The sequence below is a fragment of the Dermochelys coriacea genome, chromosome 7 (genome assembly GCF_009764565.3).
Source record: "Dermochelys coriacea isolate rDerCor1 chromosome 7, rDerCor1.pri.v4, whole genome shotgun sequence".
NCBI lineage: Eukaryota > Metazoa > Chordata > Testudines > Dermochelyidae > Dermochelys > Dermochelys coriacea.
The window spans coordinates 54,499,734-54,517,165 of NC_050074.1; the positions used below are offsets into that span (position 1 = coordinate 54,499,734).

At 43.7% G+C, this 17,432-nt stretch overlaps 1 protein-coding gene across 17 annotated transcripts in view; it reads right to left on the reverse strand.

Annotated features, from left to right (window-relative positions):
• The window catches only part of NDST2 (N-deacetylase and N-sulfotransferase 2), a 231,546-nt gene that overhangs the window by 51,917 nt on the left and 162,197 nt on the right, over positions 1 to 17,432 (reverse strand). For 3 of the 17 annotated variants that reach the window (XM_043519650.1, XM_043519640.1, XM_038409746.2), the window contains 3 exons: positions 10,903 to 10,999; positions 4,475 to 4,622; positions 3,959 to 4,027 (listed from right to left, as the gene is read on the reverse strand). The exons of 5 other annotated variants lie outside the window; for them this stretch is intronic. The gene's annotated coding sequence lies outside the window, so the exon portion shown is untranslated. Of the gene's footprint in view, positions 1 to 3,958; positions 4,623 to 4,686; positions 4,912 to 5,984; positions 6,103 to 10,902; positions 11,000 to 17,432 lie in introns of those variants that run through there. 9 more of the 17 variants (XM_043519652.1, XM_043519649.1, XM_043519648.1 and 6 more) reach the window with 8 other exon arrangements.

Here is a 17,432-nt window from a genome sequence, read left to right on the forward strand (position 1 = left end):
GTTTCCAATTAGAAAAACAATAATAGCTTTACAAACTTGTTTATAACAACCCCACGGATGAGAGAAATTATTTTTCTTCCATTGCACCTAGTTCTTGTACTGCACCATCATTAGCTGTGGGGAGGGAGAGCTGCAGACACTCATGTGCCACTCTAGTACAGGGCTATGGAAGTTAAACTGCTGGGAATGGCATTTATTTTGGGGTGGGGGGTGGGTATTTGCTTTGACTAAAATCCCACATATACAAAACTACAAAGGACTTTGCAAAGGCACCAAAAAGCAACGAAGGGAGATGCTATTTTTGGCCTCCTATCTCTTACAGAAAGATACCCCTTATCTCTTCCATGCATCCCAACTTTAGAAGCCAAAACTAAGCACCAGGCTAATCTCAGTCAACCAATTCAAGAGATCTAGACCAATCCCCCAGTAAGAGATCCCATGTCGTGCCTAATCACTTCCCCCTCCCTCTGGAGCCCCCATCAGAGATGCTGTGTATGTAGACCGGAGGGGGATGCTAGCGACCCATGCAAGATGCTCTCTCCCTTCCCTCTGGGGTTATGTGTGTGGTCACCACATAATGAAATTGGTATTTTAATTTTCAATGTAAAAAGGCTTCCTACTCTCCAAAGCTCCCACTGGTACCATTCAGTGGCCATTAAAGACCAGGGAATGCCACATAAAACCTTCCCCAAACAGGAACACAAAGCACATAAAGAGGTTAATGTCTTCCTTTTGTCTTCCCCTTCTCCCAACCCAGTTTGCTGTTTTACAGAGCAGGAACTTTACATCACCCCAACACATGCAGTGGAGTGAAAGGCAAGTGCATCCTTTCTGTGGTGAATGAACTCCAAACCTTACTGCCTTTTGTTTGGGAGAAGGCACAGTGCTGGCTTGAATGTGACTTCTGAAATGGTTAGCAATGAAAACAAATCCCTCAGAGGAATATTTTGCATTAAAGATGGCTTCAGATTAAATAAAACATTCCAGTATCACCCATATTCACACAGAACAATGGTCTCTCTCTGCCAGCCCTGGGACTGGCTTGCTTGCTCTACAGTGAGTCTAGTACTGCCCTGAGGGAGTATTAGATAATGAAGAGCTCTGAGCCCTTCCTTTCACCTCATGCCTGGGCTCATCCTAATGTATGTGAGCAGGCTTAGTTCATAGACTTTGCTTCTTATCTCTCCCCCCACCCTGCATGTTTTGCAGATGATTCGCATGAATGAGCAAGAGGAATTGTGGCTCTGGGATCCCTGGCACCCTATTTGGAATCAGCATCAGGGATGCGTTCCCCATCCCCCCTCTCCACAGGTAGGACAGGACGCCGCCGCACATTCCCAAGCTGGTATAGAACTGGGTGTTTGGGAACAAGCTTCACAGTCACTCATCCTGCCTGCATGGCAGAAGACACTGCTGGCAGAGAGGAGACAGCCTGTGTGCGCTTTAGCAGACTCTGGAACAATAAGGTGCAGGAGCCAGCATGCTTAAAGGGGCTGAATGGGACAAGATAACTGTCCTAGTCTGCAGGGGATATTCCATACATACTAGTATCCCATCTGAGGACAATCGACTTTGCCAGCTTTCAAACAGACCTAAAGTCTTATGGGCACAGGGAGACTCCCTCATGAAACATTGCCAGGGAACAAGCACTCTGCAGCATGACAGCCATTGAAATACTCACCCTATTTTAGTACAGCTGCAGAGGTCACACACCAGGGGTGCGGGAACAATTTGTATAGTGGGGGTGCTGAGAGCCGTTGAACCAAACTGTAAACCCTGGATATAATGGAAACCACTTCAAGTCAAAGGGTGCAGTAGCACCCCTAGATCCCTGCCTATGCTGCACACTGCATTACCTGATGAAGAGAACTTCCAAGAGGCCCAGGTGTGTGGGGTGGGGTGAGTACCCAATCACATCTACACACCCTGATGCAATATTACCTGACAGAGCATGAAGTCATGTGAAGAGACCTCATCTGTGTTTGGAGACGCATGGCTGCAACACCTGAGAAGTGTCTGCCATACACAACCTGAAACATGCTACTGGGCTTGTAAAATGGTTGTTTAGGTGTTATGGAGAGTAATGGGGCTAATGACTCTAGCTCTCTGTAGGTTTTTACTTTTTTTCACTGCTGAGAATCCACATAAGACAGGCAGACTGTGTGCCCCAGAGATCATAGAATGACCGAGAGCAGAAAGACCATTTTTATTTTTATAGCCACTGCTTCCAAATAACGAAAACAGATAAGCCTTTTAGGGTGTTGTCTAATGACTGCAGCAGGGAAACGGGAGCCAAGATTCCTGGCTCTGTCACAATGTGACTTTTGACAGGCTGATCACACTCTGTGCCTCAGTTTCTTCAGATGTAAAATGGGGATGGCAATAATACATGCCGCATTTATCCCCTTTGAGCTCTTTGGATTTCAGGGGTTATAGAAAGGCAAAGTAGGAGTATTCCTCCTGTGGCAATGCAGGGAAAGAACTCCAGCGCAGCAAGCACTGCTGCTCATTATCCAGACACACATCAGATCCACAGCTCAGATGCCTTGTGCTGCTCTACTGTATTCTAGCAGCAGACATGCACTGAATAGCCCTGGCATATTCCACCCTCTCTTCACCCTTCACCTACCTTTAAAATAGCAAGAGAACTGAGGCCAGAGGAGAAAACAGAAAATCACCTCATCTCTCACATATCCCCATTGTGGGGATCATACAGTATATTGTGGGAACCACATTTACTCAATTACAGCACTTGGAAAACAGCACCCCATCCCTATCATCTCTATTCTAGTAAGAGTCAGAGAAGGAACCTGCCCAGCATGAGGTCTCTGGCCTGGATCCTAAACCCAGCGTCTCGTTTCCCAGGCCAGCAGCAGTGGGCTAAGACACAGAAGGTGTGCACTTGGCCCATCGGGTGGTAGCAGCACTGTATTTTGTTCAATAGGAACTTCACTGGTTGATTAAAGAACATTGTTATTGGTCTTGGAATCAAGTTCCAGCTAATATCCCTCGACCAGCAGGATGGCAGCCTTATTATGGAGCCCTGTGATGGAGGAGAAATCCTCCAGGAGAACAATTTAGACCCTTCTCCCCAGAAGACCAACATGGAAGAAGCTGATACAAAGTTACTCAAGGCTTTGCTTTCACTAATTTTATTCTCTGTTCTTCACATATATTTATATGAATCTCTCTTTCTAAGCTTTCAAGTTACCAAACATTAATTTTAAAGCCTCTGGTTTTGCTCCAACGTGAAAATGAAGATTTAAACAGCTGTATGACAAAGCCCTAGAAAAAATAATGTACAGAATAATCCTGCCCTGGCCCTTGGGGGACTGACAAGACCTAACCTGATTTTTAAATTTTCCATCTCTAATTTCTTTGGTCTTTAAAATGACTTCACCAGTTACTGATTTCGCTGCAACGTGTTCCTCCACAGAGCAGTCTGGTTACCCAGGACTAAGGTGACTGACTGATAAGGGTCAAGAGTGTGTTTACTTGTAGTATAAGTGAGCTTAATAGCCCAGGACAATATGTGCAGTTATACTAGGACCCCTGTGCTGTTCAGATGCACATTAAGCCACCAAGAGAAATATTGGAACTCCACACTGGGCAATCAATCAGATTCCTCCTTTTATCCAGCACATTTTAGAACCTAAATTTAACCCAGAAGCAAGCCAAGACAAAGCAACAACCTATCAGCGAGGGGCAAAGAGGAGGAGGAGAGAGCTAACAAAGAGCCTTAATGGCCATGGCAAGCCAGATCACCTAATACAGTTACTGTACTGCAGCCTCTCCATCCATCCCCTCTCCTGCAGCATGGCTCTTGCAGATGAAGATTTGCTAAATCAACAGTCAAATGACAGTGCACAAAAGCAAGCCAGAGACAAGCTCCCTTGTACCTGCCAGAGTATAAATGACAATCGATGTGAAACACTACAAACACCTTCCAACTCCCTACCTTTAAAAGGCGCATTTCAAAGTGAAGTGGGATCTCTCCAAGATGTCCAGGAAGCTTGATCCGTTAACTCTGACAGCCAGCAAGCCAAGGAAACACACCAGAAAAAAAGGGGAAGTGAGGAAAAGCACAAGCCCTAGAGAAAATCTTCACAAAGACATGTAAGAAGCGAGCTGGCCCTTCCTGAAAAGGCAGCTGGGCTGCACAGCCAGTGGATGGCTGAACAGTCATTTGTAGCAGTGGATCTCTTCTCTTCTCTTGGAGTTGCCAAAACCTCTCAAATCAGTTTGTGAACATGAGGATACTGGAATTTTACACACACACACACACACACACACACACACACACACACACACACACACACGTAAATAAATCTACACTGAAAGCAAGAGCTTCACTGCTGAGCATGGTGAGCACCAGACAGATAGCAATCAGCATGCAAGGAAGGCTGTCTGCAGCCACAGGTGAGCAAAGCAGGGTCCTATATAATAGAGGGTCCAACAGCACAGATCTTTTCACCTTGTTTCTCAGCTCCTATCTGAAAAGCTTCCACCTTACTCTCTGAAATCCCAGAAATAAAGTAGGGATAGTGGTGTCCAGAGGGAGGCAGAGAGAAGCCTGGTCCAGTATTCAGGGAGTCGTGGCATGACGCAGTCGTCAGGCACTCCTGTGGGATAGGGAATCACAGATTAAATTCCTTGTCCGTTTACACATACCGTGTATCTACTCACAGAAGGGCTTTGAACTCCACTTGCACAGCAGGGGAGGGAATCTGGCAGCAGTTCAAAAACATTGCTTGTGAAGCCACTAAACAAGTTCACCGTTGGTTCCGACACAGAACGAGATGCAGAGAATCCCCCAGCCCCTCAGAGACAGCACAGACTGGTGCTGCACCACTGGAAACGAGTTCGCCTTTTGTTTCAACAGGGAGAGAATCCGGAAGAGGAAAACGAAAAATGTAATGCCAGGGAGAGTGAATGACAGCATGAAAAGCCACATCAATCAGATAAGGAGCGAGGGAGGGAGGGGTAGGGACGGGAGGAATGGAGCCCACACAGACAGCAGCGCCTGACACTCCAGTACACATTGATAGGTTGCTGGGGGAGTTTGTCTTTTGAAGCTGTCATGTGTTTATGCTGCCTTCAGATATGAAGCTCACAAGATGAGAAGTGCTAACCTAGGGACATTTATTCATCAATGGAAAATTACTCTTGTTGCCACACTGTAGCTTACAGCTTCACCCAAACCGATACCTGTTCTATGAACAAATCTCATAAAAAGAACAAATTTTCCATATGACACATGATCAACAAGCCTCCAGTCAAACATACTGAGGCTCTACTGTAGGAATTTGGGATACGGGAATAAAAATGGTAAAAGGATCAATTCCTTGTGCACCAAAAGGGAGAAACAAATGTGGCGGGAAAAATCAGTACAGGAACAGGTTGTGCATGAATCAAATCTAACTGTGTTTCACTAAAGCTCTGAGCCCCATGATAGACTGATATATGAGGGGGTCCTATTTTAAAATGGAATTAGAAGTAAGAGTCTAGAGCAATGCAGGGGAAAGCAGGATGTGCTAGAGGAAAGCATGGTTATGACTAGATGTAAAGCTCTGTATATGCTTAAAGTTTTATTCTTTGATAGGCAGAGCATCAGGGCAAGGGGATTTCAGACAGAACGACACATGGGGATAGCTCTCCAGAGAGGTTAGTTTAACGGATAGTGATAGAGAGCACAAAACTAACAGTTCAGTAATGAGACACCAAAATCTTACAATGAAGTGAAAACAGAAGAATGCAGAGAAACCAGGGAACCTTATGGAAGGATGTTAAAAAAAACATCACAGGAGACCTAAGCCTGATTGATTTAGGCAAAGCACCCTCTGTTAGCTGAAGACAGCATCTTTCAAGGCTTTTCCAACAGCTATGTACAGTGCTAGAGCAAGAGACATTAAGCCAGTTAGACTGTTTGCGTGACCTGCTCTGATTCTTGCACTTTGCAGGATGTCTCCCTCTTCTACACATACCAGCATCTTGTATCTAAGTTGATCATGAGAAAGTGCAGTGATGGCATCTTGAACACCTCTGCTGGGATTCTTTTCCACTGTCTCACGGTAGGCTAGGACAAAGAGCAACAGCCTGAAGCTAAATGAGGAAAAGTTTAGGTTATATATTAGGTCCGGACTATTTTCTGTTTGTTTTTTAATTCAATCCAGAGTGGGTTACCTATTACTATATATTTTATTCTTTACTTCCTCATCTATGCTGTTGTAATGCCATGCTGGGTGCTGTTTTACCCATGAGGTGGGTGAATTTCAGTGGCATTGCAGGTTAAGTGATTCTTATACATATGATTTGAAAAGCACATTGAAGTCATTCAGGAAGAAAAGTACTATCTAAGATACGAAGACATTATTGCCAAGCAGTGGATAAAAGACACTGTGCACTCAAGGAATCAATCCCTCAAAAGGAACAAATATAAGTTAAGAGGATATCCTGAACCTTTTTAAAAAATGTGTTCCACAGCTAAAAGTGAACACTATCTATTCTCAAAAAGAAAAGGAGTACTTGTGGCACCTTAGAGACTAACAAATTTATTAGAGCATAAGCTTTTGTGAGCTACAGCTCACTTCATCGGATGCATGAAGTGATCCGATGAAGTGAGCAGTAGCTCATGAAAGCTTATGCTTTAATAAATTTGTTAGTCTCTAAGGTGCCACAAGTACTCCTTTTCTTTTTGCAAATACAGACTAACATGGCTGCTACTCTGAAAACTATCTATTCTGCCACTGTGCTCCAAGTGTTTTCACTAATACGCCACCATCACTAAGCATTGTTGTTTTACTTTGAAAGTTAAGTACAGGCAATAAAACCATTGAGAGAGAGACTTTCCTTTACACCTAACTAAACATGTTTCAATTTTTAGCTTCAAGACACTGATCCCATCTCCTGTGACTGTTAATGAATTACTTCCCTCCAAGTTATTGTATGCAAAAAAATTATGTTAAAATCCCTCAGCACTGCATTAATGGCATGGAAATCAGCAAATTCACTGCAAACCTTTCCTGGCTCCACACTATTTAGGAATTATTTTCAGAAGAGACAAGATTTACTTCGTTAGTTCTCTTTAAACTCTTGGAAAAAAGAAAACTCCTTTTCTTTTTGCGAATACAGACTAACACAGCTGCTACTCTGAAACCTGTCATTATTTAAACTCTTGGGTACACTTCCCCCAAGCCTACATATTTATATAGATACAGGTTTGCTGGATACTGGTTAACTGTCTCTTTAATTCTATTCAGTCGAGGAAGATTAGAGAAAGTCTTTAATGTTCTTGTGTATCTGTCATAATGGCCAACTTTATGTTCAGTGCTGGAACTACAATTCCCAGCTTTCTGTCCAAAGATTAGATTCTTCTCAAAAAGAGGCATGCTGGAAAGAAAGCCTCTTTCCCCCAAACTGTTACTTGGGTTGTCCCATACTTACTGCAAGTAAAGAGGAATTTAGGTCAGCAACATCACTACCATTACGCATCCTTGGGTGGTTTGCACACTAAACTACCTTTCCATCTGCTTTATCCAGCTTTAGACATCAAGATCTTGGCATTAGGTAAATACCAGGATGTTCAAAGGATACTTGCCCTGGGAGAAGCAATTAGCTCTGCCTACCCAGGCTGCAGGCTCTAGCGCAGTGAAGACACATTTCCACACACCTTCACTACAAGGAATGGGGTGCTCTGCCTTTCAGGGCTCTGAAACTAAAGACTGGGGAAAACATGGTGTGTGCTGCTACCACCACAATCACCACCTTGTCTACCTCACTTCAGAGACCACCTCCTTTGACAAATTCCACAGTCACAAAGACTATGCCAAGTTACAGGAAAATAGGGTGGAGGGCTCTCTGTAATACTCTACGCTATGTCTACAATAGGACTGGTTTACCAGTACAGGTATACTAGTGTGCATGCTGTCACAGTTCAGGGCAAATGCACCTATATTCCCTCTCCATGGTCCCTTGAGGGCACCAACTCTAGGCTTCCAGATCCTCAGTCACCATCTCTCTTGGACAGAGACCTGTCTCTCTCCCCCTTCCGACTGGGATTTTTCTCAGGATGCACACTGTCTACACTGTGATATTTGTGGCAAGCCAGACTGCCTAAATATTCCTGCATCTGATCTTTGCCTTCTCTCTGAAGACTATGAACAGCTGTAATTGCCAGCAGCTATGTGTTATCACACAGCTCTTTATAAGCAAGCACATTTATTTTTAAGGTGAAAGCACTACAGAGAAAACATACAAATAATAAAAGTTTCTATACGCAGGCTAAAAGCTTACTAGAGGTCAACTATCTGTCTTATGGGGTCTCAGTAGGCCAATGTCCTCCAACCCTTCCCAAGAAAGACTGGGCCCCCTGGGACAGAAGGTCCTGTCAATTCACTAGATCAGAAAAAGGGCCCTGAGTCAGTTTAAACTCAGGCCATTTATCCAAAAGCCCCTTCTTTGTTGGTCATTTCTTGGAGAATCCAGTTTGAACTCATACGTCTGAGTTTCTCCAGGTGGTGGAACTTCTCTGAATGAATTTGTCTAATCACGCCCTACTGTTAATTATTCTTGGAGGTGGTGTGGTCACCTCTCTCAGACCCTGGCCTACAAAAATACATAAACTTAATAAAGTAAGATTTCCCAAAGATATTGCAAGCAATTGCTATACCTGTCATAGATGTAACTATACCTACAAAGCTGTGCTTTGTATCAGTCTCATAAAACCATGCACCATGAGCAGAACAGGTTACACTAGTAAAATCAGTTTTGCCAGTAACTGTGCCTACTACACTAGTAGCTTTTGTTGGCATAGCATCGGTCAGGAACCACACCTCTTCACAATTCTAACAGACATAGCTATGCCAGTCTTGGAAAGCTCGGATCTACAAGATAGGCCTTCTCTGCTACCCTCAAATGACCGATAGCCTCTAGAGGGAGAGTTTTGATAAACCAGGTATTTTAATCATTGCAGTGAGGGCTGAAGCAGGATCTCAGTGCTATATAATACATTATGGTAACATTGGGGAAGAGGAAAGTAAACCTCAATTCCCTCACAGGCTTGGTACTCCAGCCAAACAAAAACCTTTCTCTAATCACTGAAGCAGTGATTTGGGAGAATCACTGAGAACTACGGAAGAGGTGTGTTCATTCTGGAGATGAAACTAGTTTAACCCTTATCTATTCCCCTCTTTCTGGCTACTAATATTGAGCTTTAAAACTGAAAATTCCAGCTGACAGCAGTGATTGCAGGGAAAGAGAATGTTATTGGCCTCTGCAACCCTCCAATCCAAGCAAAGACTATCTTTATAAAAATATTACCACAATGGCCCCAAACAGTACACCTGACATGTTTTGGCTCATTGCTGTGCAACAACATTGTTGTGGGGATGTTTCGTTAAAGGGCAATGAGAGTTCTGAGTCCATCACAGCAGCTAACCCTGCATGCAGGCCCAGCCTGCAACTTCAGAGTCCTTATGTAATTAGCACAGAAGCAGCAGCAAGGTAAATATGTTTGGGGTTAGTGTCCTTGTTTGTAGCTAATCCAATCTTAGTAAATTAAACAAAAGGGAGCAAAACCCCATCCTCCCAAGTAAATCTCTTAATAGATCTAAATTAAGATCTCGGCTTCATACCCCATGGAGTCCTACTAATCCTCTCTCAGATGTCCCCAGCCTTAATTGGGCTGTGCTGGCATTGGCAACTTGTTTACATGGACTTTTAAAATGACTTTAAATAGAAAAGCAAACAGCCTCTTCCTGCCCTGTCTCCCTCCCTGGAATGCCAGCGCACCAGCAAGCTTCAAAGGCAACACCACAATCAGCATATTGGGATGGACTCCAGGACAGCTCTGGAAACCTCTCTCTCAAGTCACTGGTTCCAATCCAGCCCTGGTAGCTAGTGATTGAAGATGGCACACTGGCATGTGCTACATAGGAGTGGTAGAGAATACAGGATAGCTTGTGGAAATATATCCCATTCCTTGCAAAAAGAATCAATCTCAACCACTGAATATCAGCTCCTTCTCAATTTAAAGTCGGAAGTGTGTGTCAGAGTCACTTGTCACACCACTTCCTCATGAAAACCAGAGAAGTTCAGTGACTCCTGACTTTATCACTTGTGAAGGGAACAACTTGGAGGGGGGGAAAAAGCAGAAGTTAAACAAGACCTTTTGAAGTAAGAGCACAGACCACATCTAGATGTCGTCTTGAGGAGAACTACCGGAGTTAACACTATTCTCCATGGCAGCATACTTTAATGGAATAGTCTCCCCATTTGCTCAAAAGAAAAACCATTACTACTATTTCTGGTAAGGAAGGTTCAAGGAGAAGGGTGAGGGATCAGAGTGGTGAGAGAGATCAGACAGACTACAAACACCACACCTGTGAGTTTTCGTGCAAGACAATTTTCTTTCTGCCACAGATTTAGGCCTTGTCTACACATGGTTGTATTTGTGATGTAGTAGGGCCCTAGTGATTCTGACACAGTATCATTACACTTGTAGCCAGCCCCATGTTTATTTTTGTTTCAGTCTTTGAGAAGTTTTCCTGGTTCAGTGTTGGGCACTTTTACTTGTAATCCACAGCCTTCCCTGCCTAGGCTATGACAACCAGCCAGGAGCAAATAGCAAGTCAAACAAAGGTTACAATAATCTGCCAAAATTGGGCACTGAATCTCTCTCTCTCTCATATACATACACACCAGTCCTATCTGTGCAAAGGGGCCCAACCCTAACTCATAATTGTTTTGCTAGATTTCACAGGTGAGAGGCAAGAACAAAGCAGGACAGAAGAAGGTTTAGCTGTAGCCAGACACACAAACCTTGGGTAAGAAATAGGTCCCAGGGACTGCAGGTGATGAAAACTGAAATACATTCTGTCCGGTGAGAGACAGTGAGGAACAAACCTGTTTGTATGTACATTTCTTTGGAAAAATATCAGCATCCACTGCTGTTCTCTCACAGAAAGGGCTTAAGGTGAGTTCAATGTCTTCAACACGCTCTCTGTGACAAATGCAAAATTACAGGTTTCAGAGTAGTAGCCATGTTAGTCTGTATTCGCAAAAAGAAAAGGAGTACTTGTGGCACCTTAGAGACTAACAAATTTATTTGATCATAAGCTTTCGTGAGCTACAGCTCACTTCATCGGATGCATTCCAGGTGCATTCAGTGAATGCATCCGATGAAGTGAGCTGTAGCTCACAAAAGCTTATGCTCAAATAAATTTGTTAGTCTCTCAAATGCAAAATTAAGTTCTTAAACATAAATTTGGTTTTCAAATTAAAAATAAAAAAATCTGTGAAGGATAACCCATGTTTCCAGATTTTTCCTTGAGGGTTCCCTTTTTTGCCCTCAATGCTGTGCCATCTATACACATCTTAGTCAAGGGCTTATAATCCTGGCAACTCACACAGGAGCAAATATCTTCTATTCTTCCTTTCAGGCAGATTACTTGGATACTGTGCAAATATAGATCAGATTTCCTTGCACCTCCCTCCATATTAAAAGGCAGAATCTGGTTCTGTTAGTTCCTCCCAAAAAGTCAGAGACTTGGACTTCCTATTCACTTGCTTGGGGCTTGCTGAGGGAGGAGGGGGAATTCCCCATCCTCTCCCCCACCCTTGAGGGGGTAAAGATAGGAGTGAGTGTTTTATCCATGGTTCTTCAACATTGTCTGGTTATCTTGGTTCAAGGATTAATGGAGGAACTCAGTTTCTCTGTCTAAATTCTCTTTAGAATCAAGGGAAACTGTCCCAAGCACCACCTGGCCTTGGGAAGACAACAATTATATCCAATAATGCTTTAATGGCATGACAAGCCATACAAGAATTGCCAATCTGCAAACAAGACAGACCTTGTAGGTACATATTAGAGGTAGAATCATAGAATATCAGGGTTGGAAGGACCTCAGGAGGTCATCAAGTCCAACCCCCTGCTCAAAGCAGGACCAATCCCCAACCAAATCATCCCAGCCAGGGCTTTGTCAAGCCTGACCTTAAAAACCTTGAAGGGAGGGGATTCCACCACCTCCCTAGCTTACCCATTCCAGTGCTTCACCACCCTCCTAGTGAAAAAGTTTTTCCTAATATACAACCTAAATCTCCCCCACTGCAACTTGAGACCATTACTCCTCGTTCTGTCATCTGCTACCACTGAGAACAGTCTAGATCCATCCCCTTTGGAACCCCCTTTCAGATAGTTGAAAGCAGCTATCAAATCCCCCATCAGTCTTCTCTTCTGCAGACTAAACAATCCCAGTTCCCTCAGCCTCTCCTCACAAGTCACGTGTTCCAGTCCCCTAATCATTTTTGTTGCCCTCTGCTGGACGCTTTCCAATTTTCCCACATCTTCTTGTAGTGTGGGGCCCAAAAGTGGACATAATATTCCAGATGAGGCCTCACCAATGTCGAATAGAGGGGAACGATCACGTCCCTTAATCTGCTGGCAATGCCCCTACTTATACATCCCCAAATGCCATTGGCCTTTTTGACAACAACGGCACACTGTTGACTCATATCCAGCTTCTTGTCCACTGTAACCCTTAGGTCCTTTTCTGCAGAACTGCTGCCTAGCCATTCGGTCCCTAGTCTGTAGCGGTGCATGGGATTCTTCCATCCTAAGTGCAGGACTCTGCACTTGTCCTTGTTGAACCTCATCAGATTTCTTTTGGCCCAATCTTCTAATTTGTCTAGGTCCCTCTGTATCCTATCCCTACCCTCCAGCGTATCTACCTCTCCTCCCAGTCTAGTGTCATCTGCAAACTTGCTGAGGGTGAAATCCACACCATCCTCCGGATCATTAATGAAGATACTGAACAAAACTGGCCCCAGGACCGACCCTTGGGCACTCCGCTTGATACCGGCTGCCAACTAGACATGGAGCCAGTGATCACTACCCGTTGAGCCCGACAATCTAGCCAGCTTTCTATCCACCTTATAGGTGGATACTATCCACTCAATCCTAATATGCTTGTTCTCTTTGTGGGACATTTTGGTAGATTTCCAGCTATACTGAATGTTTATGAGAAATTTTGTGTGGGGAGTGTTTCACCCACGACAATACGAGTCCAACTCAGTCATGTCCTATTTGCTCTCTTGTGAACAAAAGAGAGAAAGAAGAGTGATTCTCTCTCATGGTACAACTACACTGCAAAAAAATCCCCTGTCGCAGTGAGTCTCAGAGCTCAGGTCACCTGACTTGAGCTTGCATTACGAGGCTAAAAAAGCGATGTGGTCGTTCCCACTCGGGCTGGCACTAACTGCTGCAGGTTATGGGATTTTTGTTTTTTGTAGTATAGATCCTCAGTCACCTACTGAACAGGGAATCAGGGGATTAGGAATGCAGAGACTCCCAACAAAACAAAGCCCAGAGTAGTTCTTAGGACAGCATGGACGTTAATGAACATGAGATTAAATGGGCCAGTTTAAGAGGCACAGATTCCTAAGGAAACACCTCTTTCCCTCTCTCACGTCAAGTTACAAGTAACCCATCTCACTCCTCTTTGGACTAGAGGGCCTATCTGATGGGTGACTATCACTCCTGGGGCCAGGAGGCTCATGTGCTCTCCCCATGTCACTGAACAGGCTCTAATAGCCTAGGTATCGCTTCAATTGTTAGTACTTGTGGGTGATGCGTGACAGAAAGCAGCACACTGATCAATTTTCCATTTGTACGATCTGTACTGTTGAGATAGGGGCAGTTGTGTAGTGGCTGCAGCAAGATGCAATCAATGGACACAAGATCACTCATCTTTTAATGACTAGTACATAGACAGATTCTTTGTAGGAGGCTTTCACAATTATCCCTATTCTGCCACTGATGATGTCCAAGCCTGTTAGAATGGCCCTGGGATGATCTTTGCAGCATAGCAAAGTTCAGTGCCTCAGTCAGTATTCCAAATTCCGAAAGCTGTAATTTGAAGAGCTGAATATACTTTTCTAAACATGTGTGTGAACGCTGACCTGCACAAGCATGGCAACTTTGTTTTCACACCATGCAAGAAGGTGAAAGAAAGGAGAAGCCTGTGTTATGTTCAGATGAGAGAGCAGAAGGGAAAACTGACTTACTGGTAACTGTGTGTCACTCTTCTTCTTCCCTATCTCAAAACAAAAAAGCACGCCCACAATGAATGGAGTAACAAATACTCTATTATTATTTATGTTATCATAGCATCTAGGAGTCTCAGTAAAGGACCAGGACCACTGTGCTAGGCGTTGTATACACAAACAACAAAAAGACAGCCCCCACCCCAAAGAGCTTACAATGTAAGCACCAAACCATGAGAGTACATTCATTTCAAAGTACAGGGCAAGAAGGGTGATGAGGGCCACACATCAAACTACTACCTCATGTATTTAAAAGAGAGGGTGCTGCTGACATGGCATTTTCCATGCAAGGTCCTCACCTTTGGAATCCATTTCCTCCCTTCCTTCCACAGAGCTCAGATTTGGTAACCTTCCAGAAAAGCTGCAGCACCCACTTGGTGGTGACGCAAATTAACCGGGTGGGGTATATCATGGGTTTAGTTATGGATACCATGTGGGTAGCTTGCTTAAGATATTGGGCACAAGTAAAAAACATGCATTAATACATCTAAATGTAAATGTACACATCTGGGAACAAAAAATGTCGGCCATACTTACAGGATGGCGGACTTTGGGAAGCAGTGATTCTGAAAAAGATTTGGGGGTCATGGTAGATAATCAGCTGAATATCAGTGTGAAACTGGCCAAATCAAGTAATGTGATCCTGGATGCATAAACAGGGGAATCTTGATTAGCAGTACAGAGATTATTTTACCTTTGTATTTGGCACTGATGTGGCAGCTGCTGGAACCCTGTGTCCAGTTCTAGTGTCCTCAATTCAAGAAAGATGTTGATAAATTGGAGAAGGTTTGGAGAAGAGCCATAAGAATGATTAAAGGATTAAAAAACAACAACAACCTTATAGTCTCAAGAGCTCAATCTATTCAACTGAACAAAGAGAAGAGTAAGGGGTGACTTGATTACAGTCTAAATACCTGCACGGGGAACAAATAAAGGAAACAGTCATCGTGGCACTGTGCTGAAGAGTACAGCTGGATTGCCCATGCAGAATCCATTTGACGAATGGGGAAGAAGAGACTTTACAAGTTATTAGTTCCGTTTTGTCTTTACTGATTTGTCAGTGGACCACTGTTGATCTAGGCTTTGCCTGTGCTAAACACATGTAAGCTCAACCCTTGTTCTGTTGTTTTGGTTAACAGTGATTTAATCTATTCTGCACATGCTCTGCAGGGGGAAACAGAGACCAACAGCACTCCACGGTTACACTGTGACTAGCTGAAAACCAAATACATAATGCCAAAAACTTATTTTACAGCAACCTTGGCAGTCCTTGCTTTCTTGTGCTTTCCAGTGGGATTGCCTGGTTCTGTTCTGCACTGTCAGACTGGGTCTCCTGTTGGGAAGTCAAAAGAGCAGTTAGTCATAGTTGGAATAAAGGGACTGGCCCGCCCACTTCCACTTCTCTTGTATTCTGCCCTTTTCCAGCTCTTGTCTGTGTTTCTTTCTTTGTCCTTCCTGCTGGTTTTAGTAAAGAGGTGAACACAATATACATATAGCAACCACTGGTTCTTCCCCCTTTGTCTGAAACAGGATATGGTAGCCTGTCCTGAATTTTGTGGGATTTACTTAGTCTCACTAGAGAGATCCCATGTCCCACAGGACCACTGAAGTGCTTCCAAGATGATTTTAGACCAGTATAATGGGGTCTCTTCATGATGACATATTGCATACATGTTCAGAGGTAAGGACTGCTACTTGGGCAAAACTAGATCTTGAGCATCTTAATTATTGGACTGAAGCTCTACAAGATTGGCAAGCCACAAAACGGTAGTTTTTGCCAATTATGTCTGAGGACACACTCCTAGAAACAGGACTCTTCAATGATCCAACAGGTGGAAGTTGAAGCTAGACAAATTCAGACTGGAAATAAGGTGCACATTTTTACTGGTGAAAGTAATTAACCATCTGAACAATTTACCAAGGGGCGTGCTGGATTCTCCATCACTGACAATTTTTAAATCCAGATTGGCTGTTTTTCTAAAAGATCTGCTCTAGGATTTATTTGAAGGAAGTTCTATGGCTTGTGTTATACAGGAGATCAGACTAGATGATCACAATGGCCTCTTCCGGCCTGGCTTTTCTTTAAATTGTGAAGTACTAAAAATTGAGATAGATTTATTTATATCAGTTTATCAGCACCGAACAGTCCTGGCGTGTGTGTGTGTGTGTGTGTGTGTGTGTGTGTGTGCGTGCGTGCGTGCGTGCGCACCTGTTTACTAAAACCAGCAGGAAGGACAAAGAAAGAAACACAGACAAGAGCTGGAAAAGGGCAAAATACAAGAGAAGTGGAAGTGGGCGGGCCAGTCCCTTTATTCCAACTATGACTAACTGCTCTTTTGACTTCCCAACAGGAGACCCAGTCTGACAGTGCAGAACAGAACCAGGCAATCCCACTGGAAAGCACAAGAAAGCAAGGACTGCCAAGGTTGCTGTAAAGTAAGTTTTTGGCATTATGTATTCGGTTTTCAGCTAGTCACAGTGTAACCGGGGGTGCTGTTGGTCTCTGTTTCCCCCTGCAGAGCATGTGCAGAATAGATTAAATCTCTGTTAACCAAAACAACAAAACAAGAGTTGAGCATACATGTGCTCAGCACAGGCAAAGCCTAGATCAACAGTGGTCCACTGACAAATCAGTAAAGACAAAAAAGAATTAACAACTTGTAAAGTCTCTTCTTCCCCATTCATCAAATGGATTCTGCATGGGCAATCCAGCTGTACTCTGCAGCACCATGCCATGATGACTGTTTCTTCCTTATGATTAAATATAGTGATTTAGGACAGCTCTTAATTTCCACTAGCTTTCCTTTAACTCTGGACTTTCGATGGGACATGAAAAATGTGTTCCCTCTAACCCCTCTCTTCCCCCTCTAACCCCTCTCTTCCCCCAGTCCCCTTGGCATTTGGAGTCAATGAAGAGAATGGTGTCATAACTGAAGATTATCTACCTAGCTCAAGAATCATCACCACCAAAACTGTAAGGAGAACATTTCCCTTCCTGCTGCTGCTCTTCCAGTGATGTGCCACACATGATTAGGTACACAGCACTCCACTAATGGCAGTTTTATTCCGTCTCATTCAAAACACACTTTCTTACCTATGAATGTAGTGCAAACGTTTTTATGAAATCACAAACTTATTTTAGCCCGGAAAGGAGGCCTGATGGGTCACTCTGCACCTCCTCCACCATCACAGACTCTGTACAGTTTATTCACATGGTGGTGTTGGGATTTGCCAAAGGAACCCTGCTCCTGCCACCATTCCCCATTCCCTAGAAATTCATTACTGGCACCAGAATCTCTGCTACATAGTTCAAGTTTCCTCTTTTCCCTTAC